Source organism: Mytilus galloprovincialis, chromosome 12 (assembly GCF_965363235.1).
Source record: "Mytilus galloprovincialis chromosome 12, xbMytGall1.hap1.1, whole genome shotgun sequence".
In the NCBI taxonomy this organism is placed as follows: Eukaryota; Metazoa; Mollusca; class Bivalvia; order Mytilida; family Mytilidae; genus Mytilus; species Mytilus galloprovincialis.
Window position 1 is genome coordinate 29,350,033 of NC_134849.1, and position 27,206 is coordinate 29,377,238.

The window sequence follows — 27,206 nt, forward strand, 5'->3', positions numbered from 1 at the left end:
GACTGACTTGATCGCAGTTAAAACAATTAGCCCGGGGTACTATTACGTCGGCTTTCTGTGCATGCGATATGTAAGCGTGTGAGATAGAACACAAAGATACAATTCAGTCCATCAAAGGCTTATGTAATCAAAATACTTTTGAAAAGAAGGAAGAACATCCGGATATATGGACGAAATTAAGAAGTGTTCAACTTATCTGATCCTCTTCTCTACTTCTAGAAATTAACAAATATATCACATGATAAACCGAAAGTTACAAATATTACGTGATACATGATGCTCTAACACATTAAACGAATGGATTACAACTGTCGTTTTCCTAAATTGGTACAGGCATTTTCTTATAAGGTAAATGATAGATAAAACTTTAAGTCGGCACATTTTGTTAACCGCGTTTCTATCAAAATACGGATTTGATGATTTCTGGTTGATGGCAATAACCAAATGTTTGTGTTACCTTTCTTATGTAACAAGAATACTGAAATGCATTTACATACAAATAACAGATGAAGTGTGATTGTCAACGAGACAAACACTGGTAAATCAAATTGGGCCATTCCAGTTAATTTCTCACAGATAGGGATGGATGGGGAGATTTTTCTTGCATACGTATCAGAAAAAAGATTGTACCCATCAGAATTTTAAACACAATACCAGATAATGCATGATACAAAACTGTCTTTATTCCAAAGCACCCCAATTATCTGACATAGGTATTTTTTGTAACCCCTAAGATGTAATTATTTTTAATCATTTACTGCTGCAAGACCATCAGAATTTTTTTGCGTATAAGTGTATGTGTCAGAAGAAAAACCCCAAAATTTTACCCCAAAGATGTTCAATACAAGATAATTTGAGATGTGGTTAAACTGCGTCAAACTAATTAGCCACGCCCCCGTTAAACGAAATCAAACGGATGTTAAGTCCTTTTAAACTTTAAAGTGTCCGCCTTTTTGTAAGGTTAATCACTCAAGCAGAACAACATCCCCGTGTATCAATCGTTTAACCGTTCTGAGCGTTATCGATTTTAGACAGAAAAATAAAAAATGTACCTCTTGCAAATATTGACAATCAAAAGGAAATAATGAGAAATACATGTGTAAACTATTTTTTTTTATAGTTAATGATGCCAGACTTATAAAATGCAGCGAAAAATATGATTATTTTTCTTATTTGTAAACACGCAGCAGCTCTTGAGATAAAAAAAAGTGTCTGTGATAAAAATAAAGCAAAATAAAAAGCTTATTTTGCTTGAAATAAAACGAGAAAGTTGGTAGTTATTTAATAGCCAACAAAGGGACCAAACTGAGCATGCCTGATGAATGCAAATGGATATTGTACACAAACATTAATCTATATGAAGGAATAGTCTGATCAAAAATGTTTTTTTCGTCGTGAATATGCAATAATATGTAATTTTATATGAAATCTCTAGTTTAGGGGACATGTTTTGACATTTTGATTGTAGATATGTATGCATAAGAGGAGACCTTATTTTGTCGAGGTACCTATTGGTTTTTTTTCTTTTTTGGAGTTTATACGATCCCTTCCGTCTTTGGTTGTTACCTCTATTTCTCTCTTTACGATTTTTGAAAATTGATCACTGATAAATGAGTATCGCCCTAGTTTTCGATTCACGTCAATAGGTACCCAGTATGTCTACATTTAACTTAATGTTGATGGTATAATAAGAATGATCGTTTGTTATAATGACCAAGAAACATGTATTTACACAACAATCATGAAACTTTTAAAATACATACTTGAATAAATATATGTTTTATAGATTACGTGACCTGTTTGGGAAATAATTAGAAGGAAAGAAGCTTATACGAACTCTTAGTCAACCCAGCTGGTACCGAAATAGACATGCGTAAAAGACAACAACTATTTTTGACACATGATATGATACAGAATGAAATAATGCTAAAATTAAGTTCAGGATATACAGAAATATCGGCTGGAAGTTTAGCAGAGGGACTTGATATACGAGGTAGTGACATAGATATAATGTACGTCATCAACGACGTAGATGTAATACGGGATGTAAAGAATATCAAACACCAAACACAATGGACAACACTGGTTATGGAGACTGACAATGAATATCCTGGATTTACTAGACTCCGATTACTAGCAGGAGGGGAAAGAGAGTCTTACTTTACACCACCTGATTGCTTTGAAGTTACTAGAAAAGGCTTATATGTATCAGTCAACAAATTTATTAGTAATAGAAAAAAGAACCATCACGATCATTATCTTGTATCATCTCACGGCCCCTGTTTAACAGATCATTGTCAAAACGTTGATTATGCATATACTGTCTTCGAGGTAAATATTTACCGTACAATGCAATACCCTGGGATTCGCGTTATCGAAGGCAATGGCCGCCCAATTCTGTACTTGACAAGATTAAAAAATACGGATGTTTGTTAGTGCCTATTGGACCAAGGACTTTGCCAGATTGTAATGTGCTATGGAGATTATCTTTCTCTGTTGCCGAAAAACTACTTGTCCATTCATTTAATTACACTCAGATGTTGTGTTACTGTCTTCTCAACCTGACATTAAAACAAATCGTTAACACAAAAACATGTGCAAAAGGTTTATTGTGCTCTTACTTACGAAAGCCGAGAAGGCTCATCTATAATTCAGAATTCAGCATTCAGAATTCGGCATTCAGAATTCAGAATTCAGAATTCAGAATTGGGAAATCATTTTTATCAAATGTTATAACATACATATTGTAATAATTGATATATGTTTTAGTTGTGATATGAAAATTGTATGTCTGTCTTTATGTAAACTACTCCACCTTATATATATAGTTTATATCTATTTTGTTGTCCATAATATAATCTATAGTGGGGGTTGCTTTTCGTCATATCTTTGTGCTTGTGCCGTTTTGGAATCTAGCCCCCCTCATCACCGTCCTAACATACACTTCTACGTTGTTTTTCAATCCCAGTTTCATAGTCTATTAACTCCCTCAAAATATGTCCATTACACGATAATACAAATACTACCTATCCCCACCCCCGAGTGTATCATGTTCGAAAAAAAGAAGAAGCAAACAACCGTTTAACGTCATATTAATCAGTTCTTCTTCACTATAGGTGCGAATCCAGGTGGATATCTTCACTGTAAAACGAAAAAGATGCGAATCAGATAAAGATATGTTTTCAGTACTGACCTAAGATCAAGCATCACTTTATCGGACTCGTATCTAAAACTATCCATCTGTATTTTGTTGCAGATTTCATACTCCCCAAGTAATTAACCCTCTTCAAAAGTCAACACATGACTCTAATTCATCCGACAAAATTTCCAGCAATTGTTTATATGGCTAAGGTAGCTCTTAAGTCATAATCAAAGGTAATAAATCTTTTTTGTAAAGATGACAAGAGGTGTTAATTACAATTGGATCTACTGAACATATGAAAAGAAGAGATGACAAAACAAAACATGAGGCTTTTGTGTCGCTCACCTTGGTCTAGGTGCTGCAGTGCATATTAAACAAAGCACACTCAAGAACTATATAGGCAAGAATATAAAGAATAAAACTGCTAAATGTCCTAAAAATTACCAATGCAGGGAAGTAATCAAACAGCAGGTTGTCCTATGAGTGTGAAAATTTCAACGGTAGATAGATCTTGATGATTAAGTTTCAGAGATATAAGCTTTACTGTTTTTTACCCCCTTTTCTATTTTTAGCCATGGCGGTCGTCTTGGTTGATGGTCCAAGTTTTCAGATATATTTTGCTAAACAACATTCCCTGAGGATGGTTCAGGCTAAGATTGGTTTAATTTGGCCCTGAAGTTTCTGAGGATAAGAATTTTGTAAAAGATTACAAAAGTGTACAAAAAATTGCAAACAAATGACTTCAAAGGGCAATAATCCTTATGGGGTCAATTAATAAGAATGTGTATCTGCAAGGAACTGAGACAAATATCCAGCAAATATCCAACGAGGCGAATAATGGGAATAAAAACGGACAAATACAAGTAATATGGAGAATGGAGTTGGTCATTTTAGAGAAACTTAACCCATAAAGTTATGGCAGATGCATTGTCGGTAAAATTAGCTGTCGGAATAATGAGCTGTTGGAGTAATAGGTTGTCGAAATAATTGGATGTCGGAATAATAGTAGTAGGACTAACGCGACGTCACCTTGCCGGCTCCTATCAGCAAAATATAATGCAAGGTTGGACGGATGTTTTAAAGTAAAAAAAATAGTTTTTGAGTTATATTGTCCGAAGTGTGGACGACGGACGGACGGACAACGGTTATACAACAATACCGTAAAAGTTTTTTTTTTAAACGCACATGTTTATACAAATATTTGATCCTTTAAAATCTAATTTCTTCAATTTCTTCAGCTATTTCAATTTAAACTATTGAAATCTATCATCGTTTTTGTGGAATCTAAATTTTACATTTTTGAAGATATTTTAAAGAAATTCTGATACATGTATAAAATACCTATTTGGTATTGATACTCATATGGTCCAGCTGGTAAATGTCCTACCGTACGTGTATGACCCGGCTTAAATTAATATACAGACCGACTATGACAACATACAACTGTGTAAAGTCGAAAGTAAATAAAACAATGCATTTTCAAGACGCATTGCGACATGTGAAATAATAAAATTTCACCCAAAAGTCTGCATACCTTAATATCACAATAACAACTGTGTAAAGTGTTAAGCCAATTATAAGAGGCATTTTTAAAATACAGCTCGACATGTGCGAAATATATTCCCCCTTTGAATATTATTATTAAAAGAAGTCCGTATCTCTTGTAACTAAATACCTAAATAAAAATGTCATATAAAATCAAACAGACCTTAAGACTATTATATGATAACAAAAAATTGTGTAAAGTTTAAAGCCAATCAGATATGGCATTTTAAAGATATGTGAAAAAATACCTTCCCTTTTTTTAACTAATAAAAAAAATCCAATAGTTCTGGAACAAACAATCATAATTTCACCAAAACGTATACACTCCCCAGATCGTTTGACCGTGCCCTGATCACTGTACCGGAAAACGCGCACGGATGAGTAACGGATAGCATCTCAATTTTTTACTTTAAACAATTTGTCCGTGTCCGTTCATATCCGTTAAACTCCGTTACTCATCTGGTGTACCCCTTAAGTATATGTTGACGGCCGGTGGAGTCCGTCCTGTCAGTTGGACAATTTTGAGCATGTTCAAAACAAAATTATTTATTACAAAACTTGGCCAACTTTTTCTATATGTCTCTTTTTTTTATTAAGTTAAATACAGTCAAGTCAAAATTCAAATACGTGATGTTGTAAATGAAAAGTATCATCACATGTGTTACTGTATGTCAATCAACTGTTACAAATAAACATTTCCTGCGCGTACCTCCCTACACACTCGTCATTAACTGCAGTATCATAAATTAAAGTACTAGAATAAATAATAATGGTTATATTTAAAAAGATATTAACTATTTATTATCAATTATGAGTTCCAAAAAAGACATCTTTATATACAAGTCTGAGCAATAAATTAAATGTATAATTTGTTTTTATTTTCCCTGTTCTACAGACAATCATTTATATATATAGCATGATATGATCAAAGACTGTAATGTCTATAATATGTGTTCTGTATTATTTTTGTGAGGGTCTCAAGGTAGATTAGTGAATGCTTATGGAGTCACATTCTTTAAATACAGTTATTATTTTTATTATTATAAGAGCTAACTTTCAACTGCGACAGACTTCAAATTAAATACAAGATAAAGATAAAGATAAGGAATACACAGATTATTTACCTGTCAGATTATAATATTAGAACCTTGGGAATTTGCTGGCTTAAGATAAACATACATAATGAGTTTAATAGTTCTGTAATTGATAGTCTATGATGATCGGTCATTGCTTTCCGTTTGTAAAGTGAGTGTCCATTAAAACGCAACAACAAATGGAACATTATTTTGTCTAAAGATTGAAACAATTTATCTCCCATGAAATATATCAGTAGCTATGTAAATAACAGGACTTTATAAAAAATATTGTTTAGGGTAGAATATATTATACCATGGAAGTAATATTTAAACATCCATGATTATACTAAACAAACTAGATGGTCTCGTTGTTAGTATACTTGTCTGAGTACAGAATGTCGTAAGTTCGAACCTTTGTCCGCTAGATCAATCAATAGACTTTGAAATTGGTATCCGGCTCAACATATCGGACATACACAAAGCAGAGTTTATTCATCATTTATTCACATGTTCAGATCAGGAATATGCATATAGTTTATTTGCTTCTGTACGTTAAGCAGAATTCATTCACTCACTCGTTAAACTATTATGATCGATCCAAATGAATTAAGAAACATGTGCAATACCCCAGGTTATTATTTTTTGTTACAATTATTATAGTAGATAATGGAGTAACTGTAATAAAAGTTTCAAACTTGTTGTGTTGCGTTTTTGTATGTACTTAGTATTTTGTAAGTTTGCTTTCACCACACTAAAAATCGCGGGAAATTGATATCGTCTTTCTCAGCAAGATATGTACACGTTCTTATCGCGTCAGTGGAAAGGGGATTGCAAATAAATATAGGATATAATATATCTCTGAACTTTTTTTCACAATCAAACATCTTTCCGAAAAAACGTTTCACGGAACTAGTAAATTCCCTTCAGAAACATGCGTTTATACAAGGGCAAATGACAAAAAAGGGATTGACTCATAGGCATGTAATATAGTGTTAAGAGAGAGCAAGACCAAAGGTAGAAAAGTGCTAGAATCCGCGCCACCTGTTTGTCGCCTTGCTTTTTCCCCTTAAATAATCCCTTCTAAATTATAGATATAAACTATATGGAGGTCCGTATCTACATGTCAAAATACGGATATCTGAGAATACTTTTTTTACAAAGTTTTGCCAGAGAAATTTTTCTTTCGATCATGACTACCTAAGTTTTATGTAATTCTATATTTAATTTTAACGCTAATCGGATTTTCGCTTTTTGTTCGAACTATAAGATATTTTCGGGGTTTGATGAACATGCATGTTTTTAGAGAGTAAATAAAGACAAGGAATATAAACAGCGTAGTGGTGTATGTTGGGGTGGTGGTAAGGGTGGAAGTTAAAACCATAGGATTACAGGGGTTGATTTCAAACCAGTAAAAACACAAAGATGAAATGAAAGCAAACCCTCCTATATAGATTATGCCATGGACAAATAAATATAATTTCTTTATATAAGAAGGAGTAGATGATATAAAGACAGGTATTAAATTTTCATATCACAATGAAAACAAAAAGTAATTATTACAATAATAACTAAGTTTATAACATTATAAAACGATTATTTCCGAATTCTGAATTCTGAATGCTGAATTCCGAATGTTGAATTCTGAATTATAGGTGAGCCTTCTCGGCTTTCGTACTTACTATCTGAAAACAGTTTTATTATGGGTTTCTGAAGAAATCGATATTAAAACAGTTCAATTATCTAAATTACCTTCTTGTTTATCTCACTGCTTACGTAAATTAATATTATGGGTAAATAATTCTTATTGTCCGAATTATTTTATACCTGCACACAATATGTCCCTTGGAAAAATCAGAACCGATAACAATGAAATTCTAAAAAATGTATTGGATAGCATAAAGTGTGACAAAGTTGATGGATTGATACAGAATGTTCGTCTATAAGACAATGTAAATTCTCCTTTATTAAGTTCTCAGCCTAGACCTTCTTTTGTTCTGTTAGACTTACTTTTTTAACGGATATCTCATTTAGTATTAGCTCGTTTGTCTGACATATCACAATGTTTGAAATTACTGAATACTACTGAAGATTTAATTCAGTCGAAATCGTCTTCGTTTATTGTTGATGTATATAAATATCATCATACTGAAATAAGTCAGTATGCGGCACAACTACTACCAACACCATTAGTAACGACTAAAAGGTACAACATACACAAACATTGTCATAAACATTTACAGGACGGTATTAAAGCAGATGCGGTCTCGGGCTGGTTGTTATACGCGTCGTTTTATTATGTCACAGGGCAGTTCAGTGTTACTTTAAGACTTACGGATTATGTTCTGTCAAGATGTTCACCTGATATGATACTACTTGTCGGTCAACATAGCCAAGACAGACATGTCAATTATTACAGAAATCATATAAATTCAACAATGACACTTCGTGACAAGATGAAAATGGCAGTTGTGAATAATGGTAGATACGTACAGCATTCATCGTTAATACCTCAGGAACTTCAGCTCGAGGTGTGTGACCATTACATAGTTGTACCTCCCATAGTAATGTTCCATTGTCTTAGATTTCTCTGCTATCATCATACAGGCGATTTTTGTAACAGACGACAGGCTTTACATGATTTACGTTCAACATTGAAAAAAAGACATTTAATTGATGTAAATACCTTATCTATGTCAATGACAATACTTGGGGTATGCTGTGAAATATCCAATGAAAGGTATGCAGCCTATCAGTGTTATGGAGAAGCTTTAAACTGTGAGTGTTATATATGTGCTACAGCTGAAACAAGGAGATCAAAACTGAAAACACTATCTGTGTAGTTTTTAGATGCATCTTCATTTTAAGGCATGTATGACATTGAATGACAATAGGACATTCTTACAACACCTTTGATTTATACTAATAAAATTAATATATTCAAACCAAATTAAACTTAAATAAACATTCAATTAATAAATAATACATCTGTTCAAAATTAAAAGGAATTCACTGACAAAACCATACCCATTTCAATCCTCCCCTTTAGGACAAACGTTAAAGAAATTAATATTTGGCAAAAGACATATAAAAAACGAATGTGCTGAAAACAATAGTTTTAGAAAATTTACTCCCGGTCATATAGCGGCGAAGAAATGTATTTTCTTCCTTTATTTCCTTTCAACTTTGTCTTAATTAAAACAGTTTCAGTTCAATTTGTATTTTCTTTATAATGGGTTTGTGATTGATTGATTGTTGGTTGCTTAACGTCCAGAGGCAAATAGGTCATGCATGTTCAGAACGATAAGAGGTTTGTGTAAAATATTACTCACTACTCAATGGTTGAACATCCCTGCAGAGTTCAAAAGCATTGCATAATGACTTTGCATTTACACCTTAACTCCATTTTTTCGGACATTGCATTCATACATAGGTGATTGTAGACAACAGAAATCATATTAGATTTATTTGAAGTAGTTTCATATATAGGACACGAAAATTATGCCCAACAGTATAATCTATGGCCTTTAATTGGACATCGTTTGGAGTTCGATTTCCCCCAGAATTTTGTCATCTTAGCGGAAAAAAATTATCCATGTCGATCGCCCTTCTTTATCAATTCGCTACAGGCGCCATCAACTTAGAGCTAAACCACGAGCAGAAAGAAGAAAATATTTAAAAAAAAAAAATGAATTTAACGCTACCAGGCGCTTAAAAACTTTCAGAGTCATTGGAAGCTTATGGAGACACCACACTGACGAATTAATCATACTGTAGAGCTTTGTGCGGGATTTGTAGAGCGACAGGTTGAACTTTGTCAGGAACTGTAATACAACAAATAAAACTGACTAATATCTAACCAGCTTACTATGTTTATGTTATAAATCTGGAATCGAATGAACTTGTATAACTCTAAGCCCTCCCTTTTCTAGCCCGCCCATTCCTGCACGCGTACAGCTTTCATGTCACGATAGGCTGGACAGAGGCGGATCAAAGGGGTGGGGGTCTGGGGGTTGGAACCCCCTTTTATTGGACGATCAATGCATTTGAATAGGGACATATGGTTTGAATCCCCCCTTTTTAAATGGCTAGATTCGCCCCTGCCAGCAATGATAACACAAAAGGAATTATCATATAGGATGTTACATAATAAGACTCTAGATAAATGTGATTTGAAGTAACCAAGACGTGCAGAATTTAAATTCTACCTGTTTAAATATATAATCAATGTTTTGACACCGTCCCCAAATTTAAAGTCTAATTTGTCAACCTCAGCGTCGAGAATATACCTTTTCGTAACATGTCTAATAAGTCACAAATATGTTCCCTGGCGAAGTAATGAGTAGCATTATTTAATCCCCGGCTTTGTGGTAAGAATAAAGGTGAATATATTCAGCGCTGCTTTTCGATAAAGTGATATATGATTAAAATTAATACAAATGACTGTTTGGATCGGACTTATAACACTATTTCCGGGGTTCTAGCACGTCGGGTTTATGCATAAGCGACATGCATATACAAAAATGTATATGTAAACGTGTGAGGTAGAACGTAAAAGGACTTAAAAGTAAAGAAGAACGCGGGATGTATGGACGAAACTAATAAGAGCTCGACTTGGTTGATTCTCTTCTCATCTCCTAAAAATAACAAATATATATCATGTTTGTCAAGATTAACCGTAAGTTATAAATATTAAATGATAAATGATGTCGAATAGTGCCATTTCTAGTAAAAAGTAAAATCACAGAAATACTGAACTCAAAGGAAATTTTAGAATGTAAGACCCTAACCAAATGGCAAAATCAAAAGCTGAAACATATGAACGAATGAAAAACAACTGTCATAATCCTGAATTGGTTAAAGATTTTTTTAGGTAGAAAATGGCAGATTATACTTTGAAAAGCCACATCTAGTAAACTGCTTGTCTACTTATACTTTTTTTTATCAATACGTAAGTGTTTCAAAATAGATATTTTAATAGTTTAAGTTCACGGCTTAACTCGTGTGTAATACTCAATACAGAAATGCGACAGCGGTCAAAATATCATGTTCAAGCATATATGCGTTTGACATGTTTTTCAATCGTGTGTGTAAGAGACCACAATTATCTCTCTTTAATGATGTTCGCTTCTCTGTTTATGCTTTTGTCCGATATATGAAACTCCATGGTTTTATTCATTAAGGGGAAAATTTGCCGCTATCCCTTAGTTTTTTTAATATTTTTATAATATACTGTTGAAAAAGCAGGTCTAAAATGAAAGCATTCTAAATCCGCTAAAGTCGCATTAATTGTTAACATGTGCATTTTATGCAATACACGTGCCGTTTGACAAAAGCATAAACAGAGAAGCGAACATCATTAAAGAGAGATAATTGTGGTCTCTCACACACACGATTGAAAAACATTGGTACAATCAATGTACTTACAGTCTGTATAAAGCACCAAAGAAACTCAGTTTCATACAAAAGGAGAAATACCGTGTCCACAACTCTATTATTATTAATTAAAGTTTATTATTGTTTACCATTGCCACATCTGCCGTTTTGTTTCAGTTCCGTGAATGGTGATCAATGCTTTAAACACTTATTCTGTCGACGCATGCTGAAATTTTTGTTTGTAACTGATGAAACTCCCTCAAAATTATATTAATCTATTTTGAAATTGGTGCCAGACAAAACATTTTTGGTGATGAAAAGTTGTGAAAATGCATACTTTTCCCCCTGTTTACATTACACACAATTAAAACAAATTGAATCGTCCAGATAAAACCATTGAGTACAACAGAATACCAACAACGGTGAAAAAAAACCAAATAAAGCAAAATAATAACGAATAACACATTGATTTCATAGCGCGTTGGTAGGGACACTTAATGTATTATAATTTTACCAGTAACTCCCCGTTTTGCTTCTAATATTATACTTTGTAAAGGGAAAAAGCTAAAAAGTACCTACACATAGTATTATGTGTTTCGGTTATAGTGCTTTATTTTTCACATTTCAAATATGTAGTCGAATTCATCCGTAAAATAAAGGCGATAGTGGTATATCGCTTTTCAATAGTCATAGATCGATTGCTCTGAAACAAATCCTGGTCACAAACCAAAACTCAGGGAAAAACATCAACTATAAGATGAAACAAAACGGAACAACAACACATTGAACTCCTACAAAAACAAACGAACAAAACAGAAAAAACCCTGTTACTACATTAACAAGATATAATATTCAAGATGACAAATTCTGATTAAGACAACAACTAAACACACCTCAAATTATTGAGCTTTGAAAATTCATGATGGAGGTAAAGACAGAACAGCTGTTCGGACGTTTCACACATCTATAAATTGTTTTTCTCATGTGTTTTATACATTTTGGTTTTTTTTTTGGGGGGGATACAGTACATGCATAACTATGATAACACCAATGGGAAAATTCATTTATAAACGAATGTATGCTTATTAAGGTGTAAATTATTCCGTAACAAGTGACAGTTATAAAGAAATAAGTTCTAGTAGGAATACGTCAATGAGGCAACTGCCAAACGAATAAAAAAATACCTAAGACAATGATTATTTCTTTTTTTATACAAGTCATAGTATTTCTAAACTAGAGGCTCTAAAGAGCCTGTGTCGCTCACCTTGGTCTATGTGCATATCAAACAAAGGACACAAATGGATTCATGACAAAATTGTATTTTGGTGATGGTGATGTGTTTGAAGTTCTTACTTTACTGAACGATTTTGCTTCTTACAATTATATCATTCTATAATGAACTTTGCCCATTAGTAACAGAGAACTATATTTGGTAAAAATTTACATAAATTTACCAAATTAATGAAAATTGTTAAAAATTGACTATAAAGGGCAATAACTCCTTAAGGGGTCAATTGACCATTTAGGTCATGTTGACTTATTTGTAGATCTTACTTTGCTGAACATTATTGCTGTTTACAGTTTATCGCTATCTATAATAGTATTCAAGTTACCAAAAACGGCAAAATTTCTTGCCAGTTGTCCAATTTATCTGAAAAATTCAGGGCAGATAAATATTGACTTGATTAACAATTTAACTTCATGTCAGATTTGCTCTAAATGCTTTGGTTTCATAGTTATAAGCCAACAACTGCATTTTACCCCTATGTTCTATTTTTAGCCGTGGCGGCCATCTTGGTTGAATGGCCAGGTCATCGGACACATTTTTCAAACTAGATACCCAAAAGATGATTGTGGCCTAGTAGTTTCAGTGGAGATTTTGTAAAAGATTATTTAAATTTATGAAAAATGGTTAAAAATTGACTATAAAGGGCAATAACTCCTAAAGGGGTCAACTGACCATTTCGGTCATGTTGACTTATTTGTATATCTAACTTCGCTGAACATTAGTGATGTTTACAGTTTATCTCTATCTATAATAATATTCAAGATAATAACCAAAAACAGCAAAATTTCCTCAAAATTACCAATTCAGGGGCAGCAACCCAACAACGGGTTGACTGATTCAACTGAAAATTTCAGGACAATAGATCTTGACCTGATAAACATTTTTATCCAATGTCAGATTTCCTCAAAATGCTTTGGTTTTTGAGTTATAAGCCAAAAACTGCATTTTACCCCTATGTTCTATTTTTAGCCGTGGCGGCCATCTTTGTTCGTTGACCAGGTCATGCCACACATTTTTTTTAACTAGATACCCAAAAGATGATTGTGGCCAAGTTTGGATTAATTTGGCCTAGTAGTTTCAGACGAGAAGATTTTTGTAAAAGATTACTTTAATTTACGAAAAATGGTTAAAAATTGACTATAAAGGGCAATAACTCCTAAACGGGTCAACTGACCATTTCGGTCATGTTGACTTATTTGTAGATCTTACTTTGCTGAACATTATTGCTGTTTACAGTTTATCTCTATCTATAATAATATTCAGGATAATAACCAAAAACAGCAAAATTTCCTCAAAATTACCAATTCAGGGGCAGCAACCCAACAACGGGTTGACTGATTCAACTGAAAATTTCAGGACAATAGAATTGACCTGATAAACATTTTTATCCCATGTCAGATTTCCTCAAAATGCTTTGGTTTTTGAGTTATAAGCCAAAAACTGCATTTTACCCCTATGTTCTATTTTTAGCTGTGGCGTCCATCTTAGTTGGTTGACCAGGTCACGTCACACATTTTTTAAACTAGATACCCCAAAGATGATTGTGGCCAAGTTTGGATTAATTTGGCCCAGTAGTTTCAGAGGAGAAGATTTTTGTAAAAGATTACTTTAATTTACGAAAAATGGTTAAAAATTGACTATAAAGGGCAATAACTCCTAAACGGGTCAACTGACCATTTTGGTCATGTTTGACTTATTTGTAGATCTTACTTTGCTGAACATTATTGCTGTTTACAGTTTATCTCTATCTATAATAATATGCAAGATAATAACCAAAAACAGCAAAATTTCCTCAAAATTACCAATTCAGGGGCAGCAACCCAACAACCAATTGACCGATTCATCTGAAAATTTCAGGGCAGATAGATCTTGACCTGATAAACATTTTTATCCCGTCAGATTTCCTCAAAATGCTTTGGTTTTTGAATTATAAGCCAAAAACTGCATTTTACCCCTATGTTCTACTTTTAGCCGTGGCGGCCATCTTTGTTCGCTGACCAGGTCACGCTACACATTTTTTTTAACTAGATACCCCAAAGATGATTGTGGCCAAGTTTGGATTAATTTGGCCAAGTAGTTTCAGAGGAGAAGATTTTTGTAAAAGATTACTTTAATTTACGAAAAATGGTTAAAAATTGACTATAAAGGGCAATAACTCCTAAACGGGTCAACTGACCATTTTGGTCATGTTGACTTATTTGTAAATCTTACTTTGCTAAACATTATTGCTGTTTACAGTTTATCTCTATCTATAATAATATTCAAGATAATAACCAAAAACAGCAAAATTTCCTCAAAATTACCAATTCAGGGGCAGCAACCCAACAACCGATTGACCGATTCATCTGAACATTTCAGGGCAGATAGATCTTGACCTGATAAACATTTTTATCACTGTCAGATTTGCTCTAAAAGCTTTGGTTTTTGAGTTATAAGCCAAAAACTGCATTTTATCCCTATGTTCTATTTTTAGCCGTGGCGGCCATCTTTGTTCGTTGACCAGGTCACGTCACACATTTTTTAAACTAGATACCCCAAAGATGATTGTGGCCAAGTTTTGATTAATTTGGTCCAGTAGTTTCAGAGGAGAAGATTTTTGTAAAAGATTACTTTAATTTACGAAAAATGGTTAAAAATTGACTATAAAGGGCAATAACTCCTAAACGGGTCAACTGACCATTTTGGTCAAGTTGACTTATTTGTAGATCTTACTTTGCTGAACATTATTGCTGTTTACAGTTTATCTCTATCTATAATAATATGCAAGATAATAACCGAAAACAGCAAAATTTCCTCAAAATTACCAATTCAGGGGCAGCAACCCAACAACCAATTGACCGATTCATCTGAAAATTTCAGGGCAGATAGATCTTGACCTGATAAACATTTTTATTCCTGTCAGATTTCCTCAAAATGCTTTGGTTTTTGAGTTATAAGCCAAAAACTGCATTTTACCCCTATGTTCTATTTCTAGCCGTGGCGGCCATCTTGGTTGGTTGACCAAGTCACGCCACACATTTTTTAAACTAGATACCCCAAAGATGATTGTGGCCAAGTTTGGATTAATTTGGCCTAGTAGTTTCAGAGGAGAAGATTTTTGTAAAAGATATAATTTACGAAAAATGGTTAAAAATTGACTATAAAGGGCAATAACTCCTAAACGGGTCAACTGACCATTTTGGTCATGTTTGACTTATTTGTAGATCTTACTTTGCTGAACATTATTGCTGTTTACAGTTTATCTCTATCTATAATAATATTCAAGATAATAACCAAAAACAGCAAAATTTCCTCAAAATTAACAATTCAGGGGCAGCACCCAACAACCGATTGACCGATTCATCTGAAAATTTCAGGGCAGATAGATCTTGACCTGATAAACATTTTTATCCCTGTCAGATTTCCTCAAAATGCTTTGGTTTTTGAGTTATAAGCCAAAAACTGCATTTTACCCCTATGTTCTATTTTTAGCCGTGGCTGCCATCTTTGTTCGTTGACCAGGTCACGCTACACATTTTTTTTAACTAGATACCCCAAAGATGATTGTGGCCAAGTTTGGATTAATTTGGCCAAGTAGTTTCAGAGGAGAAGATTTTTGTAAAAGATTACTTTAATTTACGAAAAATGGTTAAAAATTGACTATAAAGGGCAATAACTCCTAAACGGGTCAACTGACCATTTTGGTCATGTTGACTTATTTGTAAATCTTACTTTGCTAAACATTATTGCTGTTTACAGTTTATCTCTATCTATAATAATATTCAAGATAATAACCAAAAACAGCAAAATTTCCTCAAAATTACCAATTCAGGGGCAGCAACCCAACAACCGATTGACCGATTCATCTGAACATTTCAGGGCAGATAGATCTTGACCTGATAAACATTTTTATCACTGTCAGATTTGCTCTAAAAGCTTTGGTTTTTGAGTTATAAGCCAAAAACTGCATTTTATCCCTATGTTCTATTTTTGTAAAAGCTAACGCCGGACGACGACGGACGACGGACGACGGACGCCGGACGCCGGACGCAAAGTGATGAGAAAAGCTCACTTGGCCCTGTGGGCCAGGTGAGCTAAAAAGGAAAACAGATCTATCCATGCACATGCACACACAATTATGTTCCTCGAAATCAGTAGTGCATGTCAAATAGTATAAACTTGTTTTCAAAATACTGGGTTTTCCATTCATAACTTTGCCAATATCTGAAAATGCAAAAAAAATGAGAAGTTATTTAGATGATTAGATTTACGTGTATTATTTTGAATAACTATCTTTTCTGGTTCATATTTTGTTAGGGAGACAATTTTAAATAAGTACAATTGTCAAAAAAAACAATTTTACATTAAAGAGATAGAAAAACGATAAAACCATTCCATTCATCCAACCCTTTAGATGTGATTAAGAGGCGGATCGTACCAAATGGACGACCCAACCCCATGAATTGAAATAAGAACGACATAGCCATGGCAAAAACAGAGTCACGCGAACACACACTTCCAAAAATCAAGGTTTATTCTTATATGTTTTAGGTATTCGGGTTTATATACGCGTAACTTTTTACAGATGTCGAATCCGTTTTTTTAATCATGGCAAGAACAAATCCGAAAGAATTTTGCAGGTTAAATATTTGACAATTTAAATGAAATTGGGATTGTTGTCTTCTGTTCTCCTTCAATGAAATATCTTATCCTCATTTACCCACACAGTCTTAAAAAATGTAGATTTACAAGTTAAAGATTAATGTTGATTTTCGAATGGAAATAAAATTAGTTCTCATTGAATATAAAAATGTTTGCTTCACAGATATTTCGACATAATTCTTTAATATTTTTGTAACTACTAAGTAGTATTTAGTAGATCAAAAGGCAGTGCATTACAACAATTCAGCAGCAAGTAACAAGTTTTGCCTTTTTCTGTGTTGGGCCTTTTTTTGGTCTTTATGTTCATTTTTTGGAATTAATATTGATTTACTCTTGGTGTTTTTGCATCGGAAATAAACACAAGTTATTCTCAAATAGTGTTGGTTTGATATTATATCCATAACGGGAGTGATTGTGTTTGATTTTCATATGAAGAAATACTATTTCAGTCAGTTTTATTGAAGTCTAGAACCATCATTTTAATAACTACAAGTAGCCTATCATTGTTATTTTGCTTATTCTAACATCGGACGCTGACTTCTTTTAAACTGAGTTTAGCTATGCGTATTGCTCTGTGTTTATTAGTATTGTACGTTGTTATTTAAATTTTGGTTCATTTAAATGTTTCGTAGTTTAGTGTGACGTCCATTTTCGCTGAACTACAACACATTTTTGTTTAGGGGCTAATTCAAGTCCATCTCCGGGTGCGGGATTTTCTCACTAGTTTGAAGACACATCGGTGAAATCTGTTTTTTTAAACAGTCATCTACAATTAGAGCAAAATAAAACAAAACATCTGATTGTATGTTCTTGCACGCCTGAGAAAACAGTATTTCATTTTTTTGTGTTTATAAACAACAAATGAAAACAAGGGATTTTTCTTTGACATTTTCTAATACTAAGAGGAATAATTCAATGTCTTCACTCGCTAGTTTTATTAAGTATAGTCTGTTTCATAAATTATCTAGCAAAGAACGTAAACATTTTCTCTGCAATGTTTTTATACCAACGCAAAAAATTCTATCATGACAAATGTGTTTGGAAAATTGATATATTTTGATATTTCAAATTAAAAAAAATAAGGGGGTGGGGATTTGTTTTGTTTTTTTTTTTTGGAAGGGAATCATACTATTTTCTTCAAGATTGATCAAAATTCTAACAACAAAAAAGGGGGCGGGGGCGTTGGTCTCATATCTAAGCAATTGTCAACCAATAAATTAAAGGAAAATTTGCATTCATCACAGCTTTCAATGATTGGACTGTATACTTCAGACCTCAGACAATTCAATGTATTTAAACCAAACAGGTTTTAAACGGGAAACTCCACACTAAAATTTACGACAAAAGAGACGATTTTTCGTTCCCTATTGTTAATTTTCCAATTGTTTAGGGTGATGTTCCTTTGGCACCATCTTACGTTGTTTATATTTCACAACTTGTTCGCTATGCCCGTGTCTGTTGTGACGTTTTTGATTTTAACGAACGCAAACTATGTATTACTGATAAATTATTAAACCAAGGATATCGTTACCATAAATTACTTAAAACATTTACTAAAGTTTTCCATAGATATAAAGATTTGGTTTTGAAGTTTGGTTGTACCTGTAATAAACTTTTTTCGTGTTTTTCTCTGGCTGTTTATGACGTCTTTACACTAAATCCATTGGATGTTGGATGTGTACGGATTGATAGTTTAGTCTTAGATGCGTGATTTTTTTATTAGTTGTAAGTGGCTTTGAACTAGCTGTCAGATAACTACGAGTACTCTCAGATCTGTTTATTGTGTTGGGATGTACAAGCCACGTCCACTTGTATTTTTGTCCATCTGATGAGTTAAGCCTTTTTCAACTGATTTTGATAGTTCGTTCTTATGTTGTACTGTTATACCACTGTCCCAGGTTAGGTGGGTTGGGATCCCGCTAACATGTTTAACCCCGCCACATTATTTATGTATGTGCCTGTCCCAAGTCAGGAGCCTGTAATTTAGTGGTTGTCGTTTGGTTATGTGTTACATATTTGTTTTTCGTTTATTTTTTTACATAAATAAGGCCGTTAGTTTTCTCGTTTGAAATGTTTTACATTGTCTTATCGGGGCCTTTTATAGCTGACTATGCGAAGAAGAATGATTTTGTTCAATACAATGACTGTACCTATTATAACAAGTAGATGCTAACAACAGAATCAAAGGTGGAAATAAGCAAAAAATTACGGTCCTTTCAAGGTAAGTGTCTGTGTCTATTGAAAATAAGTTGTGATTGCATTGCGCATTTCAACTTCCTGTAAAATATAGAGTGGTTGTCCTTTAAACCTAGTGGCAGGTAGAAAGGCTATTTCATTACAACTTTTATGTTTGACGTTCCTAATTTTCTCGACTTTTAAAGAGAAAGTTATTCAAAAAACCCAATTCGTCAACACATTGACAAGTTTCTTACTTGTACCATTATAATTGAATAATCAGCTTTTCTAACAAGGACAAAATCATTTCAAATCTTTTTACAAACGATGATTTATTGCACACATTGGATCAAATCGTGACAATTTATTTTCTAATAATATACATTGACTAACCTTTTCATTTCAAAACACATTGCACTGTTAAATCTCGAATGTGACGTACGGAACCGGGCACATATGTGCATCTATAACCACTAGGACATGTTACATATCTGCACGTTACATATGTCATGTACTCAAACTACAAAACACAAAGACTCAAATTATCCTAAAACATATATGTTTATTCTGAGAAATGTTAACTAAGTTAGGTAAACGGACAGAAAGCCACAGAACAAAAAGTCACAAATTTGATAGGACAAAAAGTCACAGGACTGAAAGTCACAATTATTTTTTTAACAAATGTTTGAATACGTAAGAGAAAGATTTTGAAATATTTTCTTTTTATTACATATATTCATTTTTAAATTTAGAAAATTGTTCATAAGCCTTGATAAATGAAAATTTATTAAGATTTTATCATGCAAAGGATATATTTCTTGACACAATGAAGCAAATTAAGTACAAGTCACTCCGACATTTTGTTTTCATAACAATAATTTGATCATTATTGATATTTATTGAGTAAATTTTGATTACAAAATTGCTTCATTTATAAAAGTTCAAGAATAAACAAACAAAATATTTCTTTAAATTCTTGTTCAATGAAAAATTATCTCAAAACTGAATTGTGACTTTTTGTCCTGTGACTTTTTGACCGTGACTATTTGTTTTTGACTTTTTTTCCTGTGAATTTTTGTACTACATTCCTAAATTACCTGTAGTTCCAATCAGATCTGATCCCCACATAAATCTGTCAGTTTCTGTAGGGAAATATGTTGTCGAACAGTATCTAGAACAGTTCACCTGAAATCTTTGAAACAATTTCTTATACACGCTGTTCCACCAAATAATTGTAGAATGAATAGATGTAACTCATTCACACAGTTTTCAACTTAGGAATGCGATGTTTTATCAGAGACATGATTTATAAAAATGTACTCCATCATTTAGTCCATGTTCTTGCGTAGTCCTCTATGGAATCCATAATTATATTTTTGAAGTTATGATGTGTTAGGGTTCTCTAAAATTAGGACAATGATATATCATCGTTCGGAGATGTTCATGTTGAATTATGTTTAGATCCCTAGTAATAAAAGAGGGACGAAAGATACCAAAGGGACAGTGAAACTCATAAATCTAAAACAAACTGACAACGCCATGGCTAAAAATGAAAAAGACAAACAAACAACAACACACTCGACACAACATAGAAAACTAAAGAATAAACAACACGAACCCCACCAAAAAACTAGGGGTGATCTCAGGTGCTCCGGAAGGGTAGACAGATCCTGCTCCACATGCGGCACCCGTCGTGTTGCTTATGTGATAACAGATCCGGTAAATAGTATAATTCGGTAGGTCACATTCAGGAAAGGGAAGGGGATAGTAGTTACGACGTAAGGAACATATCCGATATCATAACATGGCCAGAGAGACTGTAAACTAAAAGTTGAGTGGGAACGATCACATGTCAGAGGATTATTTAGGTATTCTTAAATCATATTTTGATCACCACATAACCACACCATTAGTCCTATACTAAGTAATCCTTTCCTAAAAAGATAGAGAAACATTCTCGATAAGGGATCTAGGTACTGCAATGTCATATGTTTGCAACGATGACGCCAAAGGAGTAGGAAATTTGTTAAGTCCAGCCTGCAGTGATGTGTATGTAATGAGCTTATTCAACGCTACTTTACGATCCCAACGTAGTCATGTGTGAAAATATTGCTATCTGCCTAATGTAAAGAAGTCTTCGAAATCTAGATTGCCCTCTGGGAGCTTTTGTGATCTTTTTATCACATCTTCTTCATCCGCTAGTGTTACATTATCCATGTTATATTAGAACTAAATTTGTTCACTGCTTGTTTTCTAATATGTTTGAGAGATTATGCACTTGACAAAGTATGCATAGATACATATTCTCCAATATACAGACTTGTCAGTATAGCTTGTTATGTAGTTCGTTTTCGTCTATTCAATCAAAAAGATTAGAACCTTTACATGTGGAAAAGAGGAAATTACTTCCAGTTTCAGTTTAGCATTAAGGAAATTGATGCACTCAACATCAGCAACGTTCTACATCACAAGGAGGTAACATCTAAAATTCAACTTTATTTTCAAAACCAGTCTGTTCCTACTATATCCTGCAGATACACCAAAACCATTGCACCCAAAGTATTTAACTGTAAACAAGCATTGCAGAACCCGATTTGGAACAATACTTAAAAACCCTCTGACCTGTGACTATGACTGTGCCAACTCGCCTTATATTTACAGTCCGTCTGGTTATGTTATTACTGGGGACCTAAACATTATTCAACCAAAGGTGATATCTCATGGTCCTAAGATTAAAGAACCCCAACACATCAATTGGAACAATAACTTAAAAAATATAAAAATGGACTCCTTTGAGGACTACGCCAGAACATTGACTAAACGAGAAGAAGTTGAACTGAACACTTTTTCAGAATGGGTCAGAACAATCATTTCTTTGATAAGACGTCCCATTAATAAGAAATAAAACTCTGTGAATGATCGACCAAAGTCCGTTCACACAGAAAAAGAGGTTGTGAAAGGTCTAACATCTGTTCACTATAATTATGTTGCTGTTCCTTCGGACACAGCTTCATTTAATTCTGTTTTTATATGTAAATCTTAATACTACCAGTGTAAGATAATTTAGAATAAATGAAAACTCCGGAAATCTCACATACAGAAACATATCATTTGACAAGGAAGATATTTGGGTGAATCAAAAGTCTTTCATTTCTTCAATGAGGATTACATCGAAAAACAAATAGTAGAACTTATCTTGTTTGTTTTTGATACCTAAGCTTCACAAAAACCCGTACAAACAACGGTACGTTGCCGGCTCATCTGTATGATCGACTTAAGAACTGCCCATTAGATTGACACAAATGTCTGTCCGCAATTAAAGAGGTTCTTCAAAAAACACTGTGAAACTGTTAACTCGTGTAATGCTATTAACCATATGTGGATTCTTAAAAACTCGCAAGAACTTCTGGATAATTTTAAATCTCGACTCTTTCGAAATAAGTTCTATCAAAATGTTTCATTTTTTAACCCTGTATACGATCATTCCCCATGTGAAATTGACAAATCGTTTTAAAAGAAATAATCCACAATGCTTTTCAACATAAAAATGGTAGCATACGCTTTAAATTTAACACTTTGGGATGCCATACGGGATATCTTGTAAAAAGTGAACAAAAAGGTAAAACATGCTACACAGAAAAACAAGTGTTCAGTATGCTTGAGTTTTTAATGTGACAATATATTTGTTGAATTTGAAGTACAACAAATTGTCGGCATTCCTATTTGAACGAACTGTGCGCATCCCCTTGCCGACCTCTTCTTATTTTCATATAATTCGAAGTTCTTTCAGACAATTGTCAAAAACAAGAAGATCAAAGAAGCCAGATCCTTTAATTTTATATTAAGATAATTGATAATGTTCCTTTCATTTAATTTCCCATTCATATAAAATTGAGAATGGAAATTGGGAATGTGTCAAAGAGACAACAATAATAATATGTATTGTTTATGTTCTCTCTATTTACAATACAAAAGTTTCTGATTCCATAAATATATCACCCAGAACTATAAATTAAAGAAAAAAAGCATACACTGCTTTCTCCGCCTCATTTTTAGACTTATACCTCGCATTTGACATACGCAGTGATCACAGTACCAGAATCTATGACAATCAACATAAGAAGCAATAAACAAACTTCACCTGTATATACAATGTATGATATATATTTCCCAACTAAGTAGAGCTAAGAGTAAATAGTCTCTTAACCTTGATACATAAATTGAAAGTTTGAAATGAAACATACCTGTCAAATAAGTACCTGATGAAAAAGGAAAGAAACATAACAAACACTTAACGGCTATGAAAGCAACCGTTCCAACACCTGGAAAGTGACCACTTTTGTTGCAAATGAAACTTTTACATTCATCGCAATAGTTTTTTTTTATGGACGTGTATTCAAAGCATTTAGGACAGTTTTAGCGCTTTAAAACCAGGTTTAATCCATCATTTTCTATATTTGAAAATGCCTGTACCAAGTCAGAAATATGGCAGTTCTTGTCCATTCGTTTTTGATGTGTTTTGCCATTTGATTTTGCCATGTGATTATGGACTTTCCGATTAGATTTTTCTCTGTGTTCAGTATTTTTGTGATTTTACTTTTTAATACTTGGTAACGAGAAAAGGAGGATTGTATTCTGTATTTTATTTGTTTTAGATACAATAAATGAAACAATAGGTAGAACAGTTTAGTTAATACATATATTTTGTTTATTAGATTCGAATTATTTTGCTTTTAAATTCTACTAAAAAGTTATATTTTAATCAATCATTTTACTTACCGCTAAACCACGTCTTCGAAAACCGTACGAACTAAACACTTCCCCAGTAGTACAACCTAACAATTCTGTACATTCCTCATACAAACTTCTTTTTGTTCTGCCTCGACTGAAAAAAGTTAGCGCTTCTTTTTTCTTCAACGTAATACTAGAAGACCCATCTACAAGAAAAAGAAAATGAAAAGAATATAGTGAGGGAAAAACCAATATTTGACAAAAGTGCTACATCAACTTTTTTCTGTAATGTTGGGATCATGAATTAACGTGACGGTTTAACTGTACTGAATTTGCTGTTTGATCTTTCCCAAAATGTCTGTCAGATGATTATCTTACATATACATTCAGATTCAGTTTATTTAATTTAGTGAAGATGTTAAAGAAAAAGTCCAAATAACTGACTATTCCTGGAAAAAATTGGAGTTGAGGTCCGTAAGGCCAACGTCCAATATTTCTGAGGAATGTACAGATATTTATAATTTCGCTAACTAAATCTACTTTGGTCGTACTGTTGTCTCATTGACATATTCCCCATTTGAATTCTCAATTGTACATGAAACATTAGGAACGAGTCTTCAGATTACAACATTCATTTTAAAGAATGTGACTTCTAATGTAATGAGTTTCTTTTCATTCTCCCGTATTGTTTCAAATAATCTACAGTCAAAATTAAGACCAAGATGGCCTTTAACTCACCTTGGAATTATTTATTATTACCACGAAATCCAATATCCTCGAACTTGTAAATTTTCCTCAATCCACGAAAATTGATACCCACAAAAATAAATGAATTCACAATATACATTTTTGTTCTCTTTTTGAATAGTTTTACACTATCCACATTTATGTTTAGGGCCCTTACTAACTTCCTAATCGGTTTGAGCAAATCTTCCGTGTTAAAGACTGTACTTTGACCTATACATGCTATAATGGTTTACTTTTTACAAATTGTCACTTGGATTGAAAGTTGTCACATTATCACTCATACATGTACCACATCGTCTTAAATCTATTGTTATCCTAGTACACATCTGGATATGCCAATGATTAAGTGTTGTGTGTGTTCATATATGTAGACGTCTGTCGTACAATATCTTTATCCTGGTAAATATAATTAGTGGGTCGATGCAACTGCTGGTGAATGTTTTAACAACACAATGACATTTAGTTATTCTGCGTAAACATGTATTATGATTAATAGTGTCATATATCTTTAAATTTACTGTTTTTAAAACTTTTAATGTTTCGAATCACTAAGGATTTGATACCAAAGAACAGATAACCGTAGATGTATTTGGAAAAATCTGAACTTTGGGACCTCTATGATTTTTTACTTCATATTAATAGTATTTTGTTTATCTAACTGTTTCGAATCGAACGTCATTGGTGAGTATTTTGTAGACGAAATCACCGTCTGGCGTGCACAATTTTGAAAATGGGGTCTATGATGAGTTTATTTACTAAATTTAAAGCACTGTGAATTCATTATTATTCGTTCGGTACCAATTTTCGTGGGTTTCGTGGGTACAGTTGAATCACGAATTCAACGTTCAACGAATATCACATTTTCAATAAACTTTGTATACTGCAGAGATTGGCGAAACCAAGAAATCAAATATCCACGAATATGTAAGTTATCAGCAATCTTCGAAATCTGATACCCACGACAATAAATGAATCCATTGATGGAAGTTGTTTAAATTATGATTATATTAATTTGTACAGGGTGAATATTCATTTGATTTGTAATATACAGTTGAGTATAAGCTTGAGGTAATGTTTAGACATATCGTTCTATATCACAACAGTGTTTCACAACAAATTGCACTTTTGCATGTTTTGTGATGACGTTGTTTGCGTCAATGGAAAGAAAAGAATATGAGAAAAGAAATCGCAACGAAAAAGAGTCTCATAATTATTTGATATTGGATCATTAATATTGTACATCACTTCACACATTAGACTAAGTGCATTGTTAACTTACTAGTAGGTGATGGTTTGGTTAAGTTTGCAGTTTCTATAACAGACACAGTAACCGTTAACAGTACAAGTATGACACTAGTCTTTAAATGTATGTTCATATTACGTCTATCCATAGTGATCACAGATTAGACCTAAAACGAAATTTCGATATACTAAAAGAATAACTCTTTACATATAATTTGCAAGTTGTGTTGTCTTTTCAGTGGTTTTCCCCGGGCATATCAGCTTCTTGCACCAATAAGCACTTGCCGCCACGAATTAGCCCATAAGAGGTATTTAAAAGTGGCGTTAAGAGCACAAATATCACACATTACGATGAGTTATAGCAAATTTCAATTTTACATAGATATTATCAAGTACTTATCGGGACATAACCAATACTGGATACCAATATTTTGTAATTATTATATTACTAAGCGAAAAATGAAAAGGCTATTTTTTAGATGAATCATTCTGAAATTTTGAATACGAGTGTCTGTTTAGTTGCATTTTAATATACCACAATTTATAAAATCAAAAATATTCACTGTTCAAATTTACTTGCACTTAATATACATGCATTATTTATAAACTTAAAGTTCAAAATTTCAAAAAAGTACTAAATTAATCATTACCTTATCGAAATCACACAGAATAATATCCGATGTTCACGATAACACTTTTTGATATTTTCTCAGTTATAGTTTAGAACTAGGACAGACGATGAAGTATTAATCATTAGGACATAACGAATTAAATGAAACGCAATATCATTGGTTAAAAATTATTCAAATGAAACTGGATTTTTTTAAAGGTTAAGGTTTACACTGATATATATATATTATAATATATAATATTATAGATAGAAAGATTAAATTGATCAAATATCAACATAAAGCATTTCCGACGTAGTATAACACAATAGCAGACATGAAAACATACTAAATTCAGAAAATCCACAAACAAATGCTGATACCTAATCAGGATTAACCATGAATACTATACAGCTTATTTTCAATGGGGTCCCTTCATGGTACATTCTTAAAAGTTTTAATTGTAGTTATAAGAAATAATGATTTTGGAAGGCTTTATACAGATTATGCTAAAATTGGAAATTTACGATGACAATGACTAGAATATAAAATCCAATCAATAAAATCAACAACTGCCATATTCATGATGGCTACATTTTAAGAAAGGGATGTATTTCATTTTTGATTATGGACGTCAA

The 27,206-nt window shown here is 33.0% G+C and overlaps 1 long non-coding RNA gene across 1 annotated transcript; it reads right to left on the bottom strand.

The window, feature by feature from the left end:
• Positions 1-12,332: 12,332 nt before the first annotated feature.
• Positions 12,333-26,725, bottom strand: LOC143055374 (uncharacterized). The gene is made up of 5 exons (XR_012972007.1): positions 26,611-26,725; positions 25,998-26,127; positions 24,020-24,177; positions 19,634-19,760; positions 12,333-16,627 (listed from the first exon to the last, which is right to left on the bottom strand). It is a non-coding gene; the product is annotated as an uncharacterized LOC143055374 (long non-coding RNA).
• Between the last annotated feature and the right edge of the window lie 481 nt (positions 26,726-27,206).